General features: G+C 42.3%; 1 protein-coding gene across 2 annotated transcripts in view; it reads right to left on the reverse strand.

The window, feature by feature from the left end:
* The window catches only part of LOC119147510 (contactin-3-like), a 109,362-nt gene extending 88,608 nt beyond the window's left edge, over positions 1 to 20,754 (reverse strand). For both annotated transcript variants that reach the window (XM_037386646.1, XM_037386644.1), the window contains exon 1: positions 20,646 to 20,754. The gene's annotated coding sequence lies outside the window, so the exon portion shown is untranslated. The remainder of the gene's footprint in view (positions 1 to 20,645) is intronic.
* Between the last annotated feature and the right edge of the window lie 4,444 nt (positions 20,755 to 25,198).

Raw genomic sequence — 25,198 nt, forward strand, 5'->3', positions numbered from 1 at the left:
AAACAAAATTAATTTCTAAAAGCTTAAAATAGAAGAACCAGCAACTGCTCTGTGGAGAGTTTTATTACAAATTCTCTTGTCTCACTGCATTTTATTGACTCTTTCAGCTTCGATTCCCTGCCCATCCATCCCTTGCGCTTGACCTAAATCTCCCTGGCACACAGACCACACGACTGGTTCTGGTTTACAGAGCATCTTCCCTAGCCCTACACTTATTTCAGTCCCCCCTTTTCTCACTGGAACAAAAAGCATCTGTAGTAATTGAATGGCCACTCTCCTTGTGTACTAATCTTTCCACGAACAGTGTCGCAAAGCATCTCTCCTTTGTATCTCTTACTCATCACCATGTTAAGACCCTCTCTGAACATAAAACCGACAGAGTTTCTGAACTTGGTACCCTGAAGTTCTTCTATTTAAGAGCTGTAACTACTAAAGAAAGCTTTAACTCCTTTAACTCTGCCGAGCCTCTTCCCACGGAGAGTCATTCCACATCAACAAAAGCAGTGAAGTCACAAGACAAAAAAAATTAAGGAATTACATTTAAAGTCCTCCAAAATCCTGCTTATTTTTAAGACCACCGCTTTCCCCAACTCTGTGTATCAACAACTTGAGAGCCTCTTTATATCTAGCCAGAGGTCCTCACTTTGCACTACCCGCAGAGACAGCCCACATCCCATGGATGTCTCAAAGCTGATTGAACACTCCACAAAGGAACCAGCTTCACATTTTTCCCCAAGTTCACAGGGGAATGTTTATCGGAATCTCTTTTAACTTCTTCAATTTAAGCAATTACAGGATACGATTTAACATTAGTAAGTCTTAAGCAACAGCAACTCCAGACCCCACGCACATGGAAGACCCATTCTGAAGGTAGTGAATCAAGTTTGATATGTTTACTGTCATTTAAAGCTAAATTATGCCTGGGTTTGATGTTGGTACAGTGAAGGTGTTACACTGATGAGTAATTAACCTACTCTAATTCAAAACATAGATATTGAAACAGAATTATATGCCTTTTTCCACATTACTTCATGAAACATCCACACACTGGTAAATAGACAAAGTCCACGAGACAAAGCAGATTCACACAAAAGTTCACTCTTCAGACCTTAAAACTTAACTTCATCCTATTTGCTTTTCCTGTCCAACCAGGTCCCAGCTTGCAATTAACCAGTTGATGAGAAATAAAGAACAAAAAAGATACTTTGTGTTTTCTTTCCATAATATTTTGAAGAGTTTTAGTTACACAAGCTGATAGTATTAGAAAACCAAACAAACAAGATCTCTACTCACAGGAGAAACAAACTTAAGACACCTGTTAGACAAAACACCTGCTATAACAATAGTAACTGCACAGGCATCAGCCAAGACATTTTATTTCAAATAGCAAGAGCATAGCCGCGATGCAGGTCCTGGCTGCCGAAGGATGACTCTCAAGCCCCAAGCAGCAGTTTTTTAGGTTTGCCATGATGTTCATCTGCATACAGACTTGGCGTGCCCCAGAAACCACCAAGCGCCCTTCCAGTCTTCAAGTAAATTCTCATCTTTGGTTCCAAAATTGTACTTTAAAATTATTCAGAAGGAAAAGGAGTTTTTACAGTGTACCAAAGCTTTCAGGCTGGAACTCACTGGTAAAAATTCTTTACTTACAGCGATCGGAATACTGTCTATTTATCACAAAGAAAGGTTTTAAATTCCTACAAGTGTCATTGAAATTTAAAAATATATATTAGTAATCACCAGTCATCACCAAAAGCTAGTTTCTGCTATTTTAAATACCCCTATTACCGTTACACAGATGCGTTTCTCTATACTTCAGCAGATTATTAAATGCCTTCCCAAAACATGCTACACAGCATCAGTGCAGCAGCCTCTTGCATTTCAACACCCTACGGTTAACGTACCATAATGTTAAAATTGCAATGCACCCTTGATGACACAACCTGTGCTCTGTCCCTGAAGACCTCCTTTCTTGGAATAGTATTTCAAACCAACAATGAACTTCAAAATTTATTTTTCTTTCCCTCCAGAAGAGTGACCTGTCACAAATAAAGCATTTCCTCTCTTATTTTCAGGCCCCTATTCCTGTAATTTGTACACCTGAGGCCTTCCCCCTCTAACTTACCCGTTTCACACACTCTTCTCATAACACACGGGCCATCACCTTCAACCAGATGTTCCAAGAAAGGTACTTGCTGAGGTCACAAATTCTTTGAACACAGATGACAAGATGTCACAGATCACTTCAAAACAATCTAAGCCTCTAGAAATATGATAAATAAATCAAAGCTATTTAAAAAAAAAAAAGGTCAAATAGGTAGTTGGACATGCCATGCCCTGTGTAGCTGCAGCGGGGGGGGGGGGGACCTGACTACCTGATTTCTATTTCCATAACTCTGATGACTGCAATGTCTGCATTTGCATTATCAGCTCTCCAGGGCTGCCAGAGAACTTGCTGACCAGTAGCACGGCAAGCCTTTGGATGGCAGGAGATGTTGCTGATGAGCCAATACTTAGTCTCTGAAAATAAGACTGACCTTTGGCAGTTGGAATTGCTTTTATTAGCCATTCCTCATTCCCACGTAATGGGCCTTTGTATTAACAGAGAGAGAGTGGTCTCTGGTGAGGTACCAATAATACAGTATTTCTGTCAAAACAACTCCGGTTCCACCTCCTACAAATCATAACTTCAAAAGGTTCTTTTATCCTGCATGGTTGCTCAAATATAACTCATTACTTTCCATTGCATACATATTTCACTTTGATACTCCTTGGCCAGAACAAAGTCAGTCTGTAGATCTCACCTTGTCCCAGCTGATATTAACACCCACCTCCCACAGGGCATGGCCTCACCCAGCTGGGGAGCCCCACACGTGCTGACCCAGCTCTGAGGGTCACCTACAGCAATTTGTCAGTACTTCCCTCTTCATCAAAAATTTAAAGACCGCTGAATTTCCAATATTCTTATTTGCCCACAGTACTACAGTTTAGTTCAAATATATATATATTTTTTTTTTTTTTTTAAACAGAACATGCTGCTCTCCCTTATGTTTCTCCCATTCAGAAGTAGGGAATCTACATAAAATCAAGATATAGGACAAGCAAGACCCATCCTACCCTTGAGATGGGCTTCACATCCTTGTAACTGAAATTCAGGCAGTTCCATATACATGAACTGAGGCATCAAGGGAGCTAAGAAATGCCACAGAGTAAAAACAGACTGTCTTCAAGCACTTGCAAAAAAACAAAAAATCCAACACAAACCCAAAGCATTTCCTAAACTCCCTCCCAACACAGAAAAATTAAAAGCGGCCAAACAAACAACAAAATAAAAAAACCCTAACCACAGACAGACCACTAAATGCCACCAGACAGAACAGCAATGTAGGCACTCTACTTTCAAAAAAAAAAAAAAAGTTTTGACAATATATTACCCTGTCAGGACACTGCAACTCAAAAGCATACAAAACTCAACACAAATACTCTCAGCACCAGACTGCACCAAAATTTACGCCAACACACCCCACACTGTATCCAACTAACTTTTCCAAAGAAGGGAATTAATTTACAAAGCTCCCTATAAAAAATACTGCTGCTCTTAGTCCCAAATATACTCATCAAAACGTACACTCGAGCCTTTCTGTCCCTCTCACTGCAGGAGACCACACAAACTTAATATTTCTGTCCCGTTAAACTTTTCCGTAAATGGAGAATCTGAACTGCAACATATGAGAAAAATCATTCTGTCTAAAAAACAGTGGAAAAATTAAACAGTCAGTACACTTTGGTCTTGAAAAAAACTTAAAGAGATTTTGTAGGTTAGACAGTAAAACGTGTTCCTAGCTATGTATATGTATACACCATATTTACAGCTAGCTGTATATGTAAAAAAGTATGTAGCAATCTAACAGTATATATTAAACAGAAAACTGCAGGAAAATCCCTTCCTTCCTTCCAAGGGTCTCATTAATGCTCAAGCACCTACCAGAAAATTTATTCAACTGTAACATAATTTTGCCACATGTATAGCTCAATACCGAAAGAAAATCTCAGCACATGACCATCTCTTTAGTTACTTAAAGAATGACCTCTGTCTTGAATTAGCCAGGCATTTTCCAGAAAAAAAAGCAGCAATACAGTTGTTTCTAATGGAAAAGCAAAAAAATTCCTAACAGAGATTTGAGGATGAGAGCCTCTAAGTGCCTGGGCTCCACCAGCACCTCTCTTGCCCTAACGCCACCGTGAGCCTTGTGGCTTCCCACAAAGTTCTGGACTCAACTTTACTTTTAAATGGAAAAAGTCTCCAAGATTTCGTATTTCAAAATCTTTAATAATACATTTTAATGCAGACTTTCCTGGCCAATTTACTCAGAGCAAGAAAGGACAGCCTTTTCCGCATTACATTTCAGAGGTCTGATGGCAAGGTTTTCTGCATTGTTTTTATTCTTAACCACTAATTCAGCTTTCTACATAACTTAGTAAGGTGACCTCACAAAGGATAATACAGAAAAAAACAAACAACTGTATGACATGACTAAGGCAGATGACTGTCCCCTCCATGGGTCCTCTGGCACATTTATACACTTAACCATAGGTGTGAACTTAATATTTTAATATTATACTAAATGTATATTTGTTTCTTCTAGACCAACATCTATGAGAGAAACCTCCTAGACCAAAACTGGCACAAACTTGATGTAAACTTGTTGGTGAGACACACTGCTCCACATGAGCAGTAATGGAAAGTTTCTCTTCTTTCCATAAGCCTCAGGCACCGGTTTCTTCCTTCTCCCTCCGAGCAGGAGCGAGCCAAGAGCAAGAGATGACCCACAGGCAAGCTGACCTGAGGACAGACCACACAGGCTCGTTTTCTGCCTCACGGCCAGATAAGCAGAGAAAAAGGCCAGCAGGTGAACACAGCAGATCCTTTGTTGCTTCTTCTTTAGCTGTTACACATCTACTCGTTTTGCCATGGTAGGCAAGGGTGAGGAGTCATATATCTCTCTCTATATATATATATATGAACTGACCTTAAAAAAAAAAACCTTAAGGATTTTCCGCTAGCACACATCTTTGAGTACATTACTCTCTAAACCAGTATATACACACTGGATAGATATTTTTTGAAAACACAACTCAGTGTTCAGACACAGAGGAGTTTGGCTGGGGAAGCCAACAGCACCAAGCTCCTCTGGAGAGTCTTCTGCTCCAAAGCTCTGTGCATCTTTCAAACTGCCTCCAGTGATGGAGAAGCTAAGTGTAACGCTAGGCCGTGCACAGCGCTCTACATCAAGGCAACTACTCACAAGGAGTAAACCACATCAGTCTTACACGGTTGAACAGACAAAAAAAAAAAGAAAAAGGCAAAATGGCATAAATGCTTCAAGAATATAAGTAAACATGGGGAGGGGTGCGGAAGGTAAAACACGTGCAATTTACATTTTATATACAGTCTTACCAGCCTTTTCCTATTCTTTTGAAATATCTATAGCCTGGGAATGGAGGAGCTAGATAGAAAAATTCACCAATTTCAGCAAGGAACTGAGCTTCAGGAGATATGGCCACAGGTACCCTTAATCTATCCTGTCTATGATTATCTCACTCAAAGTCACATGCAAGAAAATAATCCGCCGCAGCACAGAGCACTGATGTGAAAGGAAAGAAAAGCTCAAAGTCACAGCTGAATGGTTATAGCTGAACCCATTTCAATACTTTTTTTCCCTGTTCTCCTTACTTGAGACCAAGGCAGCTTAATCTGCATTGATGCCTGTGAAGTTTCACTTTAAAAGTTACTCAGCCCGAGAGACTTTCCTCTTCTTACGAATAGAAATAAAATGCTCAAATATTTTTAAGTGAAGTTTTTTTTTAAAAAAAAGAAACTGAGATATTGCCTGAAAACTTGAATACTGCATTTCAGCCAAATTTCAAACTAGTAGCAGAAATACTGACCCCAGAGTGAGATGATAACAGAAAAAACACTTAAACTGAACTAGCAGGCAGAATAATACCCATTGGAGAATATGCTAAAGCCATTACAGATGTCAGTTGATTAGCACGGTTGATTAGCTTGCACATGACAGTGCACTGTTTAACAGTAACCATAAAATCGTTTAACACTATTAAGACTACAGAATATGGTAAATTTTAATTATCATTTTTGTTTTAATAGAACACTTCCCCAACTCTTCCCATTCCTCACTTACTCTGTTTTGCCCCACACACCTCTACTCCCCTTTACGACTGCAAATTGAATTCCAGCATTAGTTCAGATACACGTTAACTCACCACTGGAAGGGGACAGTACCCGAACCCCCATGATGGAAAGGGGAACAAGAAAATATGATGAACAATGGACAGGTAATCTCAGTTTTGCATAATTCAGACATAACTATTTGGGTATCCACGTTACCTATGTTTCCTGCCTGGAGACAGTCTCACTCTAAGATGGTAATTTGAAAAAAAAAAGAAAACTAGAGGTTAAATTTCAACCATTTTCTTCCATTGATACTAAAGGAGGAATGTTAGGGTTTGTCTCCAAATTAAGGCATGTGACCACAGCTGATCTATGGCCACCAAAAAAGTATAGACTTCTTAGCTTATGGCCACAAAAAAAAAAAAACAAAACCCAAACTAAAGTGTACTAGACTTGTTAGTCTGAGAACTGCAAAACAATGTGTTTATCCTTCCCATGTAAGGAGGCCTCACTTCCAAGGGAAAATAAAAAGCTTGAGAAAAAGCAGCGTTTAAGATCTCTTTACATATCAGTACAAGGTTAGATGTGATAAAGACTACCATTGGCTTTGCTGAGTAAGTTCGACAGCTTTGGTTTAAAAAACTAAACAAAACTGGAAGGAGCAGAGCGCTACACTGAGATAACATTTGGCAGCAATGAACCCCAGAATATCTGGAATACTGAAAAATCAATTTCTTGACTTGGAAACTAAATTCAAATCAGGTAATCTCTGTCTGACAGAGGTTCAAAGCCCACGGAAGGAAAAGACAACAGGGAGGGAGGTTAACTGGTTTGTAAAGTACTAAGAGTACCTTGGTACAAAACACTGGCTGGAAAACAAACCTGCAGGGAAGTCACACAGAGAGCGCGCACCAGTGAGGGAGGGTGCAGAAAGAAACCCAAATTTAAATTTTGAGGTTCAAAAGTTTTATTTCATCCTAACAAAAATTATGACAATATTGTTCTGAAGTCATCCACAGTGCTAAATCAAGTTTGAAATACAGATTCAGAAAATCTACACTCAGAGCTCCACTTCCCAACCCATCATGTTACTTTTTCTTCAAAAAAGAAAAATTCTTTCCCACTGTGTCTAACAGGAAGGTAGCAACAAGTCCCAGATCCCAAAAGATGCTGTTTTTCTTTTGGACCTCCAAGGTTCTCTTAATGCACGTGGCACTGCTCTCACTATTAATAGTCTCCCGCAGACCAAGAGAAAGCACTTTCCCAGAAATGACCACAAACTAAATTCATAATTCTTTAAGAACCAATAAACCCACTGAACTAGAAAGCTTAGCCCTTCTGCAGTGAGCTATAAGCAGCCAAGCTCTCTACTCCCTTTAGCAAGATTCACTACCACCTTTTATTGAAAGCACTGAATGGAAACTGTTTATTTAATTTAACAACATACCTGTGTTTTGAGCCAGGAAAGGAAGAAAGAGGCCAGGAGACAACAGAAATCCTTTATGAACAGTTACACTAGAGACATGCTACCTAACTTCAATCTATCACTGAATTTGTATTTTCCTGTGCTATAGCCAAGAGAGCAAAAGCTCCTCCTGGACAGCCCTACCCAATAATTTTTGCTAATCATCTTAGACCTAGGGGAGCACCCCTTAGCACTTTCCAAATGCTCCTACAGAAATCAAGGTCTTTTACACTACCTTTTTCTGGAGTTACCCTCATCAAGGGAAAAGATCCTCCACAAACAATGAGTACACGTGTGTTTCAACACATATATTAGATGTGTTCTTACTCTTCCTCACAGGGAGAGGTTATTCTAAGTTGAATGTGAAATTTGAATAGTCAGACCTATGACACATGGCATGAAAGATGCAGCAATTACTAAAATATTTGTGACAACTCTGCATCCATCATTGTACAGGAGAGGGAAGGTGGAAATTGAAACTTATGCTGAAACAGAGCCTTAAAGCACATATTATGCCTGGTTTTAAGTGGTATCATTAAAGCAGGAACAAAAAGTAGAAATTAATCTACAAAACACCCTTGTACAAGAGTACTTGAAGCTGTGCCTACAATGCCTGGCTTTAAGTCATAAAAAGTAATTTTAATTCTACAAAGGTTCCTGGGAGCCTTTTTTGACTAACAAGACCGTTAAATTCACCTGACCTCTCATACAATCCAGGAAGCAAGATTTTTCAAAGCCCAGTGTCAAAGGGGGTTTTCAAGACTTCTTTCACATTCCTATAATATTAATTGGATCCACATATATTTCACACAGTGGAGGGGCAGGAAACCTTAACACAAGTTTGTCAACTGATGATAAAGCCTTGCTGGGATTTTGTTTCTAGAAGTACCAGCATCTTTTAGTCAGAAAAGTCTAAGGTATGTAAAATATATCCCGGTGAAACAAAGAAGGGTTGTATTTTTTAGAAGTCCTCACACAATGCAGAGAATTTGTGGAATTTATCAGAATAATAGATCACTCAGGGCTCAGGAGGATTCACAAAGGAACCAGATAAATAACACAAATAACAAGTGTGCCCAGAATTACAGTTGCCTGCATCTGTAAAGTAAACAGGGGCTGAAGCCAGCACTCAGGACACTGCTTGTAGCTGCCAGAGGCAGGGAGAGGAACCAGCTCCACAGAGCAGCAGCCGTAGAGACACAGACCCCACTGGGCTTGTTGCACCCTCCTCGGGGTAACTGGAGTTGGCTGTTTGCTTAAAACATCCACACAAATACTGAGTGTGACTTTGCATAACACTAAGACTTTGACAGTAAGTAATGGCAAAAGGTGGTTCTAAGATGACTGCAAAAAAATTCATTGTTGCTTTTGTTGCAGAAGCAAAACCTGACCTGGTTAGGGACAAGAGAAGTAAAATACACACTAGCACTTTTCCACCCCCCAGTTCATAAGAGTAACTGGGCATACTTCCGTAAGTTCATTACAGGTTAAATTTAGTGTATCTGAAGTCTAAGTGTGTTGCATCACTGCAGCATTAACATTTCTTTTGTGCAAATAAAAAAAGGAAAGAGTCAGCTCTCTGCTGCAACACCCGATTGTATCTCAAACAACTTATTTTCACAGTGCCATTCAGCTAGTTCAAATCGCTATATAAAGCTACTTCCCAGGAAGTACAGGGATAAATTAATCCAAGAACATTATGCTCATTACAACCTTTATCACGTTTATTGGACAGTTGCTGAGTCCTCTGGAAAGGAAAAGTGTAGATCCTTATACATTTAGAATTTGAGGAATTTTGAATTAGAATTGCAGACAGTTAACTGTCTGCAGTTCTTATTCCCCTAACTGATGCACTTTAATTTTTTCTGAAGATGTGGTGAACGTACCGATTCTTCCCTCCCTGCTGCGGGGAACCAAGGGCTGGGAGAAGACCAACTTTGTTACAGTACTGTAAAGGGTCATACGGATAAAGGAGATTATTTTTTCTGCTTATTTTACTAAGATACCTGCAGAGAAGAAAAAAAAAAAAAAAACCCTATGATTTTCCCCTTCCAGATGATGTTGTATGCATCAATTACAAATTCCAAGCCTGGTTCTCTTAGAAGTAGCATTGTAGACTATTACCTGCTGGAAAGAGAGCATCCTTGGACACAAAAGGGAAAAGTACACCTATGTTATCAGCAATTCATACGTTTGTGGCTTACATGTAATTCTTTTCACACTATAGTGTAAAGAGCTTCAGGGAACACCTGGCAACTTCTACCACAGCAGTATCTGAGGTTCCCAGAAATGCAGCAGACACCTGATGAGGTCTTAACGGGATCAAATGGCCCAGACCAGAACTCATGCCTACTCTGCATTAAGCCATCTAGAGTCTATCTAAGAACGAAAGCAGACTGGAGAAAATTTCAGGTTTAGTTTCAACAAGCCTTACTACTGTTTTCTACCAGTTTCACATGTTTTACTGATTTTTTAAATTTTTTTTTTAAATCACGACTATGTGAAACATCTGGGAGCTTTCTGTTCTTTCAGGATAACAAACAGGCATGAGCAGTTAACTATGCAAGTTATCAAAATCTGTAACATTAGGATGCTCAGATGCTGGGAGAAGAGAAGATTGTATGTTAAAACAGTTCAACAGCACGAAGCACAAGGTGCTGGAGCTTTGCAACTTCTTTAAGCTGCTTAGCTTCAGATAAGGAGCTTATGCAACTTTCTTAACTCTAGAGTACGTTCAGCAAGTGATACCAAAACAGCTTTCAAGTTAAGTTACACTTGGGACAGATGCCTCTTAAGCACTGTCATTCTGTCCTCCTATCAATGAAAGAAGCAAAAAAACCCAAACACCCAAGCGCCCCCTCCCACCCAGAAAAACACCCCACCTGCCCAGGAAGAGCTAGGTATAGTTTAGTAGAGGAGGTAAGTGCCATACTTGTATTCCTCGATGTTTCCCTTGCATGACACAGGACATCTGCACAGTAAGCCCAGCTCCTGAGCTTTGGCAGTATGAGCAAGAGATAGGTTCCTCTCAGAAACTCTGAAACAAACTACAAAGAAGCTGCTTTGCAGTCATCTAGAGATATTTATACTTATTTCTCCATGTACCATAGTAATTCTAGTATGAAAAACAGACTTACAGTAAATTGTTCAGATTTTTCACCTGAAAATAAACCAATCAACCCACAACTGAACTAGTCCAGAATATTCTTGGGACAGAGTAACGACAAGGTAAAAACCTTGAAGTCTCACAACAATCTTGATTAAGCTGTGCATCAAAGCTGGGAATAACAAACATCAAAAAGACACCATGCTCCTCTTGGAAGTTGTTGAAGAAAATGTGGAAAAAACTAAGAAGAGTCCATGATCCTTTTCTGGACCCCAGTGCCTCGCACAGAGACACCGAATGGCACCATCACGACTTCCAGAGGAAGCACAGCAGCAGTGCCAAACGCCAGGTCAGGGCACAGCACTAACCATGGCAGGTGCACAGAAGCCAGTTCTCAGCAAGGCTGGGACCGCTCACCTCTCCAACCAGGGATCCCTGGGGGCTGTGCTTTTGAAAAGGATGGTGCGTTTCTTGATGAAAATTCACTTATTTCAGCTGTTTTGTAGAAGGACAGATCTGCAGAACAGCTTTCCAGTCTACGAGTGCACCTGACGAAATACTGGAACTTTCTAGTACCTGGATTTTGGAGTGCGAACCATAGTCACATGGCAGGGAAGAACCTACTACCAAAAACACATGCCACGCAAAACACAGTCTTTTGTTATTCTCCCAAGGAGAAGAGGGGAGGAAACCCTACTTCTTCTTCATGTGACAGTCACAGAAGAATAGCACTGTTAGACACAAAGCCTCTTACATTTACATTTTCAGCTTATCAAGGGAAAAGGATGCTCAAGTAGACTAACTACAGCTTTTAAAGCATTAGAAACAGCTCTTCACCAGAGCCATACAGACTTTTATTTTCCTCAGCAGTACAATATCAAAGATAGTCAACACAAGATTCAAAATCCAATACTTACAACAATTATAGTGAGGAACCAAGATCTATAAACAGATTAAAGATAAACATATAAAAGGAAAACCACTGTATATATGCAACTACTCCAGTAATTGTATTTGATTCCACAAATCATTTGCCAGTTCTCGGTAAGGCTTCATCACTTTTTCCACTATAATTTCAACAGATTTTTTAGAACAGGAAACATGTGAGACAAGCAGCAAGAGAATAGCGCTATGCAAGAAGGCAGGGGCTCAAAAGTGAGGGGAGAAGAGGAAAATAACTCCAGTTTACATAAATTTAGCTACTTCTGGGACAAAGGCTAACTCTTGTTTAGTCAAGAGTAGAAAACAGACAAATGTCCAAAAAAAATGGATGTGTTACACATGAGCAGCTGCTGCCCTTTATCTTGTCAAGAAGAAAAAGACATTTAAAAAGACATTCTGCAGGCTTTGGCACTGGTTTAAGTAAAGGTTCAGGTGAACTGCCACCAAGCTGAACCTTAATGGAAGAAAGAAGCTTCCAGCATGATTTTAGCCAGCCACCTTCCACCAGTTTTAATGGGGAGCTGCTTGGTCAAGTAAATGTACGTACATCTTTCTCCTTTTGGTATGAATGGAAAGATCTTTAATCTAAAAGAAAACATGTATTCTCTCTGGTGGAAGTCTGGTATACAAGTAAAGGCTTCCCCTACACTGCTAAGGATATGTGCACGAACCTAACAAGTATTTGTAGCACCTCTGTAGAATCAATAAATCTTTATCCAGAGGAGGTACACGTTGCTAAAAACATATACTTAAATGCTTAAACAGATACCAGGGACTGTGCAATTGAAAAGGTCACATGAAGGACTACAAACTTTAGGAACTTAGGGTCTTCTTCTACTAATCTAGAATGAAAGAGAAAGACTCAAAGTGCACACGCATATAAGACAGTGCACCTGCCAACGGCTCTTGATCACTGTGCTAGGTTTCTTTAGAGCAGTTGTTCTTAATAGTGCAACAAACATTTTACTGTTATTACTGAATTCTCCAGCAACATAATCCCTGAGCACAACACACTTCAATGGGAAAGAGGTACTGACAGTCATGTGATGAGCTAGCAGAAGCGCTATCAACCTATACTCAGCTTTATAAATTACCCTAGTAAAACATACATACATATACAGCCTTTTCTTTTTACTGTCATTTACAGCTTACATCACACACTTGACTGAGACGTTAAATAATCAATCAGAGTGCCGAAGAGCTTTCCTCCCACTCATAACCTCAGCTTTGCACACACAACGACCTGTACTACACTTGTAGCAGCAAGCACCAATTATGAATTAAATTAAAAGTCACCACAGTAAATGCTGACAGTTTAATCATGAGGTTTTGATATAAAACCTGCTCACGATCCTGCACATATATGTTCTGTCAACACACAGTCCCACCACCCAGAAGAGTGTTACTGTCCTGCACCTACAAGATCAGGACCACCAAGGGTTACCACCTGCTCCAGCATCTAATAAGCACCAGGCTCACCCTGATGCTCACCCCCCCCGCCCCTGGTGAGGGCACCACTAAGTGGCTGGGCAGTAGCAAAGGCAGACCCAGTTCTCATGGCTTTAGAAACAGACTATCTTCAAACAGCAGGACAGAAGAATAGGCACAACGGACACACATCCAAGTGACTACAATAAGCAAGACAGACACACACCCAGGTGACATTCAATACGCCTTAAAAAGCCAGGATAAAATCAACACATTTGATTATATTCAGGAAAAGAAAACAATGGTTTCTTCATCAACCATACAAGTTGCATTTCCCAGTTTCTCCATATAAAATATCTCCACAGTAATACACCATTAAAACTGTACTTTTCATCTTGCACATTTTACTGGGAATGCCAAGAGACACCAACCAAAAACCAAAGCAGCTTCAAATGCAGAAACACACAGTTCTTCTGTAAACGAACTATGAAAATCAGTATGCTTGCAAGCTAAACAAAATTTATCACTTACTGACCCACTCTGGATTGGATTAGACAGGATTGCTCCTTATGTAGTCAAGTAGCACAATATGCTGAAAATGACTGTTCTGACCTCAGTAGAAGCAAAAGGGATGCTGGCCATGCTTTACATTAAGTCAGACTGTGGAAAACCAGTTGATTTTCCCCACCAATTTACTCCAAAGAGAGCTTTACAGCTACAAAGAGCTGTAATTTATTTTATTTTAAATTTCATAAAAGACCTAAACATGTTGAGCCATAATACTCTTCAGAATTGTCAAGGCCTATTGAACTGAAACACACTCCCCAAACTACAAATGTGGCACTGTGATTTCAGCAGTACTACAGAGATAGTACGCTATTTTTTAAAAAAATGAGCCAGTACACACACAAAAAGGAATAGGGAGAAGAGCATTTTTAAAAACAATTCATGCCAGTGTGGCCCATTACTGCTTGGATTAAAATGTAAATGGCAAAGTAATCTGGATTTAATAACAAATTTTCCGTTACGCTTAAACTACTGTTTTAAAAGTACTAAGTAAAATTCAAGATTTCTGACCTCTCTTATAATTTGAGCGTACAAGTGTGTTGATCCTCAACTATGCATTCAAAACCAAAGAAACAGCACACAGCCATACTTCTATAGTAATGGATACAAAACGTACCTATACCCAATGCCTCTGGTGCTTCCTGCGCTGTGTTCACCACACCTCACCAGCAAAGTAGGTCTCAAGTCCACAGCTTCCCTGGCACTGTGCTACACAAGTGACTTACTGGGGTAAAAACAATGCTTTATTTGGTTTTCTTCATTTAAACACAGTATGGAGGAACTAATTTGTAACTGCTGAACCGGTTTAATCATTACAGACTGTTGCTGCAAATAAGCTGCAATCACAAAAGCAGACATACACCTGCCACCACCAGACACACACCTGGGTAGAGGTGCAGCCTAGATGCCTTGCTCCACCCTTAGCTGAGTGAATTGCACCGCATCAGGTGGCGCACGGGCCCCCAGCATGACAGGGAGGTCATTAGCACTGTCTTGTAAATCAGATGTCCCTTGCACAAAGATTTTATAAGCTCTTTCATGCTCATGCTTATTAACTCCTTGTCATCATAATACGTGTTTCCCCCTCAAACTGCAGGTCAGAAATTTAAATAATACGCAGTGTATTACAGAGACCCTCATGCCTGCCCTCTGCCCGTCACAGCAGCGCAGCAGAAGGAAACAAGCCTTTAAATGCAAACAACTTCCACTGTATCTTTGCATTGTTGCTTCACTCACCTGTATACAAATACATCTAGAGGCATATTAGCACTGCACAATAAGCAATCTGATGTTGAGCAACTGTTTTTATGGTTGGTTTTGGTTTGATCTGTTTTTTGGTTGGGGTGTGTTTTGGTTTTGGTTGGTGGTTTGTTTTTTTTTTTTGGGGGGGGGGTGTTGGTTTTGGTTGTTTTTTTTGGGTGGGTTTTTTTTTGGGGGGGGGAGGCGGGGGGGGCAGGAGTTATATGCATCATGTTTGGGGTGGTTCTCCCCCCCCCCCAAGTGTTTGGATCCAGCTACAAGACCTCCAAACACAAGAAATAAAGCAGATAACAGCTTAGAAAGAAACAGTTTGGTCAGATTTCAAAAGTATGCTCTTCATATCCACAAGTGTTAGCCTGACTGTCTGGAATTATTCTCTCAGATAAATAATGGAAATCAGCAAGCTCTTAAATAACAAAAATAAATAAATAAATAAAGTCTAACTTATTGCTGTGAAAAGTACCTCAGAGCAAACCAGTTAAAAGAAGTACTTGCCTGAGTTTGGTGCACTGAGGTGAGTTAGCAGTATAACTCTCTCATGGAAAAACCCTGAGGTTTATTCTTGTATTTTCCAGCACCCAATAACCGACTGATCAATAAGAACTCCCCAGACAAGCCCGGTCATCTCTTGGTTTTCTCTTCCTATTACTTGAAGCACTTGGTCAAAAGCCTTTTATAGCCCACGCTGCTGTGCCTCATTTTCTGGGGGCTCACTCATATTGGTAGCTTTGCAGTATGTATTTTAAATTCTTCATGAGTCACAGTCAAACACAGGCAGTTTCCCCCATGTGCCATCAGGATTAACAAAATACACGTCCTGGTTTCAAATACCGTCCATTCTCACTAAGTTTTCCAGGAGAGCACAACCAGGCTGCAGACAACACTTCAGGGCTGAGCACAACTCAGTAGCTCTGCCTGCTGTTTTGCTCAGCTGGAAATGCAGCTACTTTGCCAGTTAATTATTCTTTACATTGATCAACAGATAGCTTTTTCAAGACTAAAAATACCTGAGTCATAGTTTGGGGAAAAAAAAATAAATCCCACGTCAGCTACGCAAAATGAAAGTGTCATTGATTTTAAGGAATATTATTATACTTTAGTGCATTTAAAAAGTGAAACTTTAGAAAGTATAAAACCGCTCTTTCAAATAAAACCAATGCTATATACATTATGAGCTGTATTTTAATTGATCTTTTCTCAGACCAAATTTAAACATGCCTATTTTAGCTTGACACAAAAACCCAAAGTATTTTTATTATTTTACAGCTGCCCACCACCTTCTCTCTTCATTCAAGCAAGTATTAGACTGAGAATCCATATTTTTTTTTAATTCCTGCCACTTTCCCTTCATTCTGTATTAGCCCCTGTTTTCTTCGTATCAGACAGCACACCAAAACCACCTAGGTATAGCAAGTTTAAGTTGACTGCAATCAAAGCTCCCCCCCCAACCCATTTTTGTTATCCAAATAGTACCTTCCTGGATACACTTTCATTTAAAAGGCCATCAACTTCGATCCGTTTTTCATCTGTCTCAATGGACACAAGACCAACGTGGCCTTTTGAGCACTGAATCAGTACCTGTAAATAGGAAAGGACTCCTCTGTTTATGCAAACCTGCAGCCTTCACCTAATCCTTTCCTACATTAAGGCACATTACAAGGTACCACCGATGATTCTTTAGGTGTTTCGCGCTTTTTTTTTCCCTCCTATTAATGCATTCTCATACACCACGTGCTATAAAATGTGGATATTCAAATCTACATGGAGAAGTTACGGCTACAACTCTAAATAGCTTAACTAAATGAAAGGTGGAGACATTAGCGTAACAGAAGACTGCAGCTCTATTAACTTCATGTTTCTGCATTCTAATTGTTTTTAATTGGGATAATCGCTGACTGATCTTTCCCTGGTTTGGCTGAAACAGTCTGTCTCTGAGGGAAACTTAAGCTGTAGAGCTGCAAAACAAAACAAAAAAAGACCTGGGAAAGGACTTACTGTGACTGCAGCTATGTTTTGTTAAGGACAGCAGCAACAGAGCAACCATTTCAGAGCTTGAACACCAAGGCAAGTCTTCTGCTCCCCCATTTCCAGACACAGCTTCTGTTACGCATTCAGTTTTAAACAACGAAGACAGTAAGTTTATAAACATCTTTAAACAAAAGCTGATTTCAAAGCATCTTGCCATTTAATCCATCTCAGCATCACCCATGTCAACACATGACACCACAACATGAACTTAATCAATGCACTCATCACAGAATTCCCTTCAGTAAGTCATTTCCCATCACTTGTAACTTTAGCAGCATTCAACTTCAATGCATATATGCATCCAGCTCAGGTGACTATAATCTAGTGTTCCTTAGTTTCCTAATATGAACTAGAAGGTTACATATCTGATATGAGAACAAGACAGACCTGGCTGCCAAAGGTAGCACCAAGAAGGATGAAAACTAATACACACAAAAAGCAACTTTACAGATGAGCAGATTTCCTGTTTACTAGTAAATCAAGCTCCATCTTGTAATTATTTCTCAAGCCGCCTAAAGTCATCTTTATACTCAGGACGGATACTCACCACCAGCCACAGTCATCCCTCACCACCAATAACTTCTTCCCTCTCTCCGTAGGCTTGCTGGCTCCCCAGACAGCCGCACCACACCACCATGCCTGTCACAGTTTCAAATGTGTGAAAAATCTTGTTTGCAGACTGCAGTTAATCTGTGTCTTCCTGTATCAGAGTAAACCCTGACAGTCACACTCATAAAACCACTGGCTTATGTCACTTTTAAGAATCTGTCTTTTCCAGAAAAGAGAATAAGAAGACTGAACCTACTTGCAGGAATTTCCCATTACAATGCCTTAAGAACATAAAGATGGGGCACAAAAAAACAAACCACAAAAACCCAAAAACAAAACCAAAACCCAGCAAGTTTTGCTCAAAAAACAAACCAACCAACAACAAAAACAAACAACCCCATCAAAACCACCACCCCCTGCCTGAGAGATTGCAAATGTTTGTGGAGAAAAACTTCAATATAAACATTACAGAAAAGTAACACGAACATATGGCATCCCTACGTATCTACAGTGACTTACTCTTTGAGAATTTGAGGAACAAGTTGTTTTGGTGGCTCTGTAACTCACACATCCCTAAGCCTGCCAGCCCAACGATTTGCAAAGCGTGCAGCCAGCTGGATATAGATGCAGATTTCCGTGCAAGACCCTACCTAAGGCCACCAGCACCAGAACTACAGGAGTTACGTGCAGGGCCAGAGCTTGCCACCACTCTGCAGCAGCTTTCTCATGAAATCTAGTATTTTTACTTCCCTTAAAAGGTACCAAGTCGCAGATTAATTAGAAAACCCCTACCTGATGTTCTTTTCATTAAGCAACTGTTCACAAAACCAACTTGGGAAAAATCCGATAGCAAATGCCAGTGCCAACTTACAGATCCTCTGCTCTGACAGCACAGACCCGAGCTGCACCTCCTTCTACTTTACATACGCAGAAAACATCAATGCTTTCAGCTCAAAGCCTGCAGCTCATTCCCAGTGCAAGGCGACGCCAAGAGTAACACAGAAGTAAAAATACCATAAAGCCTGTAGGAGCCCTGATGAGAGAGGGAAGTGCCTGGGTAGCAGGCTAAAGAGCTCACACCACAGGGAAGAATCCCTGGGCATCAACATGCCTTTAAATTGCCGCCCCCCAACATCAAGTCAGCAGCATTTTTAGCAACAATTATACACCTTCACTAAATCATTTTCCTCAAATGCTTTCACAAATTCTTTTGCTAGATCAGTATGTAAGTCTCTTGCATAATAAACAGATTTCTGGAATAGTTTCAGATGGAGTAGCAATACAATTTCAATGCTTAAAACTTAGTTCAGCATTTTCATGACTGATTTTAGTATTTGTTCATAACTTTCCATATACATTAAAAATTACATCACTGGACAAACTTGGCATGCTGCTTAAGCTATAGTTCAAGTTACTCTTGCAAAACACCACAGTCAAGACTTTGGAGAGTCTGCCTGTCCTTCATAAGGTCTTGATTTTCACTTTTTTGCATTCACAATAAATAAAAAAACCCCAAAATACTGACATTATGTCCCCTTATGTAAAACAAGCACTTTGAGGACAGCTAAAAATCAGTATGCTAGTGATTTTGTGTGTGTGTCAATGTCATCAGGAAAGTAATCATGACTAACCAGTTAGCACCCAAGGCTATTGCTGGATCATTTCACATCAGAAATGTATGCGACAGAGAGATCAGTCCAACAAAATGGTGCTTGGATTTAGGTTAATCACAGCCAGGCACCATACTTAACTGGCAACAAGGTCACACAGCAATACTGGGGACATCAACAGCTCTGACCCCATATGGTATGAACCATAAATAAAATCAAGAAGTTGGAAAAGAGAAGGCAAACCACTAGTTACAGAGTGCACACCAGGGCAGACAAACCCTGCAGAGATGCTGTTGCAGAGACGCTACAGGCACAGAGGGAGCAGGGAGCCAGCAGCTGTGCCGAGCCACCCCGAGCCACCGAAACTTCGTGCCTGGCTCCTTTTCCCCCCACGTCTGACAGGAAAGTTCTGGTTTTGTCAGAATTTAGTCGAAACTCAACGGTCCCGAATGATGCACAGAAAGAGCAAAACTATTATTCAAGAGAAAGAAGAAAAAGCTTTTCCCAAAACCTTCACTGGAGCGGTGTGGGGTTGGGTTGTTATTTATTTTTAAACCAGCATGCCAGCACCGAGATATGAGAGAGGGGGAAAAGCTCACACACTCACATTCTTGAATTTGACACAATTACTAGTAAGTAATTAAACGCAAAGCCAGGGAAGCACAGCTTTAGAACTTGAGTAACTCCAGACGCACTTAAAACAATTTTCGGGGGGGGGGGGGGAGGGGAGGGGAAAAAAAAACCATAGCATGCAAACATTCATCTTGGCAGCAGCCGTGCCCGCCGGGTCCCGCCGAGCGCAGCCCCCGGGCCCTGCCCTGGGGACGCGGCGGGGGACAGGGCCGTTTGGGGGGTCTGGGGGGCTCTGCGGGGGGGGCAGGGCCGTTTGGGGGGTCTGGGGGGCTCTGCGGGGGGGGCAGGGCCGTTTGGGGGGGGCAGAGCTGTCGCGGGGGTCGAGGGCGGTTCTGCTGGGCGCCGGCAGCCGAGGAAGAGACGCATTAGGAGGGGGACAGTCGCGCAGCGGCCCCCCGCCGCGCACGCAGGGGGGAGAAGTGCCTCGCTAAGGCAATCAGGAGACATCCATCAGGCGAAGAGCTGCCGTGCGCTCGCCCCGGTGCTGCAGAAGCACGTACCGAGCACCTTACCTGCAGGAGCCTCGTTTTCCGCGCTGGGCTTGCAGGTGCGTTCAGCGAGGCAGCAGGGCAACCCCCGCTGCTCCCCCCACGCCAGGCAGGCTTCCCTCCCGCCGCCTTCCGAACAGCGCCCGGCAGCTGCGCGGCCCCGCTCCCGGCCGGAGCCGCTTCCCCCGCGCCGGCCGCCAACTCTGGCACCCACGGAGCGGCCCCACGCGAGGCCGTGGCTCCTTCCCTCCCTCAGCAACCCACGGCGCGGGCGGGCTGAGGGGAGCCCTCCGCCACACCGCTCCCCTCAGCCGCGGCCCCGCGGGCAGCCGCCGCCCGGGCGGCCAGCCCAACTTTGTTCCCCGAAGTTGCCCACCTCAAGCCGAGCCGCCGCCGAGCCCCACCGGAGCCCTCGGCGCGGAGCCACCCGCCGTAATCCTGCGGCGTCCGCCGCCTCTTCTGGAGCGGCGAGCGGCGCGCTTCAGGCGGCGGGGCGGGGCGGGCCCGGCTGCCCGCCCACCCGCTCCCCTGCTCCGGGGGCTGCGCCCGGCCCAGCGCCGCCGAGGGGCCGCGGTGGCGGCGGGAGCGGAGCGGGGCGGGCAGCCGCCACCGTCCCTCAGGGCCCGGGGAGGCGCCGCTGGACTCCACCCGGGGGCGGCAGGGGGAAGCGCGTAAAACGCGCCCCGCAGCGGGGGGGCGGCCTCTCCAGCCGGGCTGGGCGAGCTGGGTGCCGGCGGAGAAAGTTGACACATGACATCTTAAATAAAAACTCCGTCTGATTTCTGGGCTGGGAGCCCAGGAAAAGGATCAGGTTCACGTAGGTCTGTGCTGGAGCCGGATCGAGGTTTTATTGACCCTGGCTCCAGCTGATCACGGTATTGTAGCTGTGTGGCTGTAATTAAGGCTGAGCAGAATTCCCGTAAGTCGCACCCCCCACCCCACCCCCTCCTTTTTAGAAGGAAATATATATCAAATAGTAATACATTTCCTGAAACCTCTATTACCTCTCGGGATCCCCGAGCGCGGCGGAGTGCCCGCGGTGACAGCGCACCTCAGGCGCGGCGCCCCCGCGGGAGGCGGGCGGTGCTGGGGCGGGCTGGGCCCTGCAGGCCCGGGGGTCGCGGGAGGGGCCGGGCCCGCCGCCGGCTCCTGCTGCACAGGGGACTCGGGCCGGGGCGGTGGTGCGTGGCGCTCCGGGCATCGGCATGAAGGACAAGAGGAAAACAGTTTGCTTCTTCAATGAATAAGATTTAAGTTGCTGCCACCTCTGCTTCCCGTACTGCCTGGTTTTGTGGTGAATTACTGAGATGCGCTGGCTGGGGAACGGTGGCATCTTTTCAAGGCGACCAAGAGAAACTCGACACGGCATCTGTTAACCCAGTCTTACCGTAGGAGCCCTGACTTGAAAGGACATCTTTACTTTTCTATGCATATACTAGTCTATAATTAAGGTATGTCCAGCACTGAAGTGTAGTCACTTCAGTAATAAAATGTGGCACTGGTCTGAGGAAGGGATGTCAAAAACAAAATTAGAAAAACAAGATGCATTTTTAATTGCCGGAGTGCGAGCACATAGGGCTCATAGAGATGATAAAATAACTGCAATTTAACAAGTTACCTGCACATGAGCTGAGCACTGAGATTCGTACTAATACGGTTGAGCTGAACCTTGGCACGGAGCAGGAGCATGCGCTCAGCGTGTGACTGTAGCTCAGGTGATGTATTAGTGTGGTGACTCCGTCACATCTCTAAAACTCCACTTCGGAGCCTGAAAGATAATATTTTTGTTGTTGTTATACAAAGTCTCACAGCAGGACTTGGGTCAAGCCTTAGTTTTACAGGCAGCTGTAGCGGAGGGTGGAGCACGGTGGCTGTGGACACCTCTGCCGGGGCACTGACTGAGCACAGACCCAGAAAAGCCCCAAATGCAGATTCGGCTTCCTCATAGGTCTGCCGTTCACGTATTCGTACACCCGACTCACTGGGGCTTATGAGAGCTGACAAGGTCATGGACCTATGGCATAGTTCTCCAGTTGGAAATATTAGCTTCAGCTCTGCAAGACCAGCCTGAGAAGGATAGCCTGTATTTTTATGCTTGACCGATCACAGGAGCTGTTACAATTTTGAAAATGCATTCTGCGGTTTTCCTTCCCTGATGTCCTTTGTCACCTCCAGCCCAGCCCCACATTGTGACTACTTTGGCCAACTACTATATTTTTTCAGTTTCAGTTAAGTCAAGGACTTCAAATTTCTATCATAGGCATCAAGCCACACCATGTAGAAGATGCTTTTTTTTAAAAAAAAGTTTGTCAGAGAAGCACTTTTTAAGATTGTGAGGTCAAAAGATGACTCTAATCTTTGAGATGACAAGTAAAAAGGGACAAAAAGCACTCTTTCACTCACTTATTTTATAGCAACCCAGGGATGTAGAAATAGTGGTTTTGAAAAGTGCTTTTCCTGTATTCATTTCAAAAACACAGCAAACATGCAGTATCACTGTATACTTACTGAAGATAATCAATTTGCAGACAGTAAATTCTCTGAGGCTAGATGACATGTTTTCACACAGTACTTGATACTATGATGCCCTTCTGCCATCTGGGGCTTCTAGACCAACCGTAATACACATGTTCAATAATATCAACTTAATTGCAAGTCTCACGCTTCTTCCAGCTTAATGATTTTTTTCATTTCCACTTGTCATTCAAACATCACTGTCGACATGTCTGAGAAATTATATGAGAAGAACAGGGATGCTTCTACTCTAGTGTTGCCTAATTAATGCTTCCTCAGGATTTAAGTGGAAAAAAGCTCCACTGTAACTTGTGAGCATGGGTGTAAGCAGGTAAATGAATATGATATTTAAACTTCCCAATTAACAAATAATTTGATGGGAAGACCCACCTTAACCCCGTCCATCCTGACGCCAGCTGGCTAGACCTAAACTATCAACTGAGCGCTTGTTCCCATTAACTACACGCCCCTCACTGGTCTCCACCAACTGCCATAGTTACTCTATCTGCTTTCAAGTAATAGTTCACATTTTCAGCACATGGATTTCCTATATAACTGTTTTGTGCACTGCTGTTGTTCACAGTCTGCTTTGAGAAACCTTGATTTTTCAAATTTTAGATAGGAATTTAGCCACCAGTAACAAGTAGTTTCAGATCCACCATCATTTCCTGCAGAAAAATCAATCATTGCTTGTCTCCTAGATGCTTTAGCTATTGAAGAATTTCTCTTACCACTGGCAGAAATACCAACTAACTTACCTCAAGCTTAAATGGAACTTGTTTTGCAAAAGACCTCTAGGACGTTGTCAAAATGGGACACAGTCAATTGTACTCGATGGACCATTAGTCTGGTTTTACCACTGACAATCATTGCTATCAGTTTCTTTGGAGGTAGATAAATGAATTAATCTGAAACAGCCACTGGACAGGAGAATATTAAAAAGAATAATAATAAAAAAAAAAGGTGAAAATTTTGTTTTCTGTCTTTCTTTGTGTAAGGCTTATTGCAGCCCACCTTTTCCAATCACACTTTCAGGCATAATAATGTCAATGATGAAAATATGGGCAAAATATAGGAGGCATTGGTTGCAGTTAAATGAGTGGTAAATCTATTTTTTCCAGTTATGCTTATGGGACTCTTATTTTAAGGTAAGCATTTAATGTAAATTTAATCTTTCTGATTTTTAAGAAAAGCTTCTCTCCTTAAGCCAATGCTGATATCAACTTCTCTCAGGCCTTGTTGTGCAGGCACAGTATAATAGAGTATGATTTCTTTCAAGACTGAGGTCAGCTCTGGTAACTGGATGGTATTTTGGATATGTGTTTCACCAGATAGCATGCCAGTTCTTCAAAGCACAGGGAGACTCCCCTATTGTGCCAGTGTTGGGGATAAACTGCGTTCACCCTTGTGCTAGGTCCGCAGGCATCTCACTTCACTGATGTTCCAAATGCTGACGCCAGTATCAGACGTGCTCATCATGCCCATGGCCATCTGTATTTTGTCACCATTTTGTATAATCCTTCTCTCAGTAGGCTGAGGATGCATTATGTTAAAAAAGGATAGCATTTTTAGAGGCATCCAGCAATGGTCTCGTCCAATTTCACTGAAGTCGATGGCAACACTTCTTTTGGCACCAAATGCAATTGATTAAATCACCAGCATCTTCAGATTTCCATTTCATTGTCTCCATGAGCTCCTGCTCCTGCTAATAAATGGAGAGTGTAACTGGTGTTTGGAGCAGCAGGAAGGAGGGACCGGGAGGGGGAGGCTAATGAGAGGCCCTGTCTGTATTAAGGAAATTAATTATGTGACTGGATTAAACAGCAGCACTGAAAGCCTCACTTTGCCCTGACACAGACTATATGCATTAAAGGTTTACGCCGCTGTAATAACCACAGCGGTGTTGTTATATGGATGCAAATTTCCTTAATGCAGGCAGGACCTAGATCAGACCACACTGACTAATACAAAACCGATAAAAGAAAGTGAATTATATGCAATTGTACTGGGGAGCATGATACAGAAAGAAAATTATAATAGGAAGGTTAAGTGCCCAGTGAGTGCAAACTGATATACAATATCTTGAAATCACAGAGAGAAAATTAAAATGGTGAAATGATTTCGCATATAGGTAGATGGAGGCATAAAAGCAATCCATGAACTATGGGAGGGAGAACAGCGCGAGAGCATGATGTTTTCAGATGTGCAGCCTTTCACCTATTATAAATGAATAAGTAATTGAAGGCTAATTCAAATAAACAGGCAATTTTAGTTTTGTTTTTATTTGGGGTTTTTGTTTGTCTCTGCTTTTGTGTGTCATTGAAATACTTGTGTATTAATAGATGCTCATTTTAACAGCATTACAGTAATCTAAATATCTGCATCTACTAGGCATTAAAATACGATTACTTCCCC

Source organism: Falco rusticolus, chromosome 4 (assembly GCF_015220075.1).
Source record: "Falco rusticolus isolate bFalRus1 chromosome 4, bFalRus1.pri, whole genome shotgun sequence".
Lineage (NCBI taxonomy): Eukaryota > Metazoa > Chordata > Aves > Falconiformes > Falconidae > Falco > Falco rusticolus.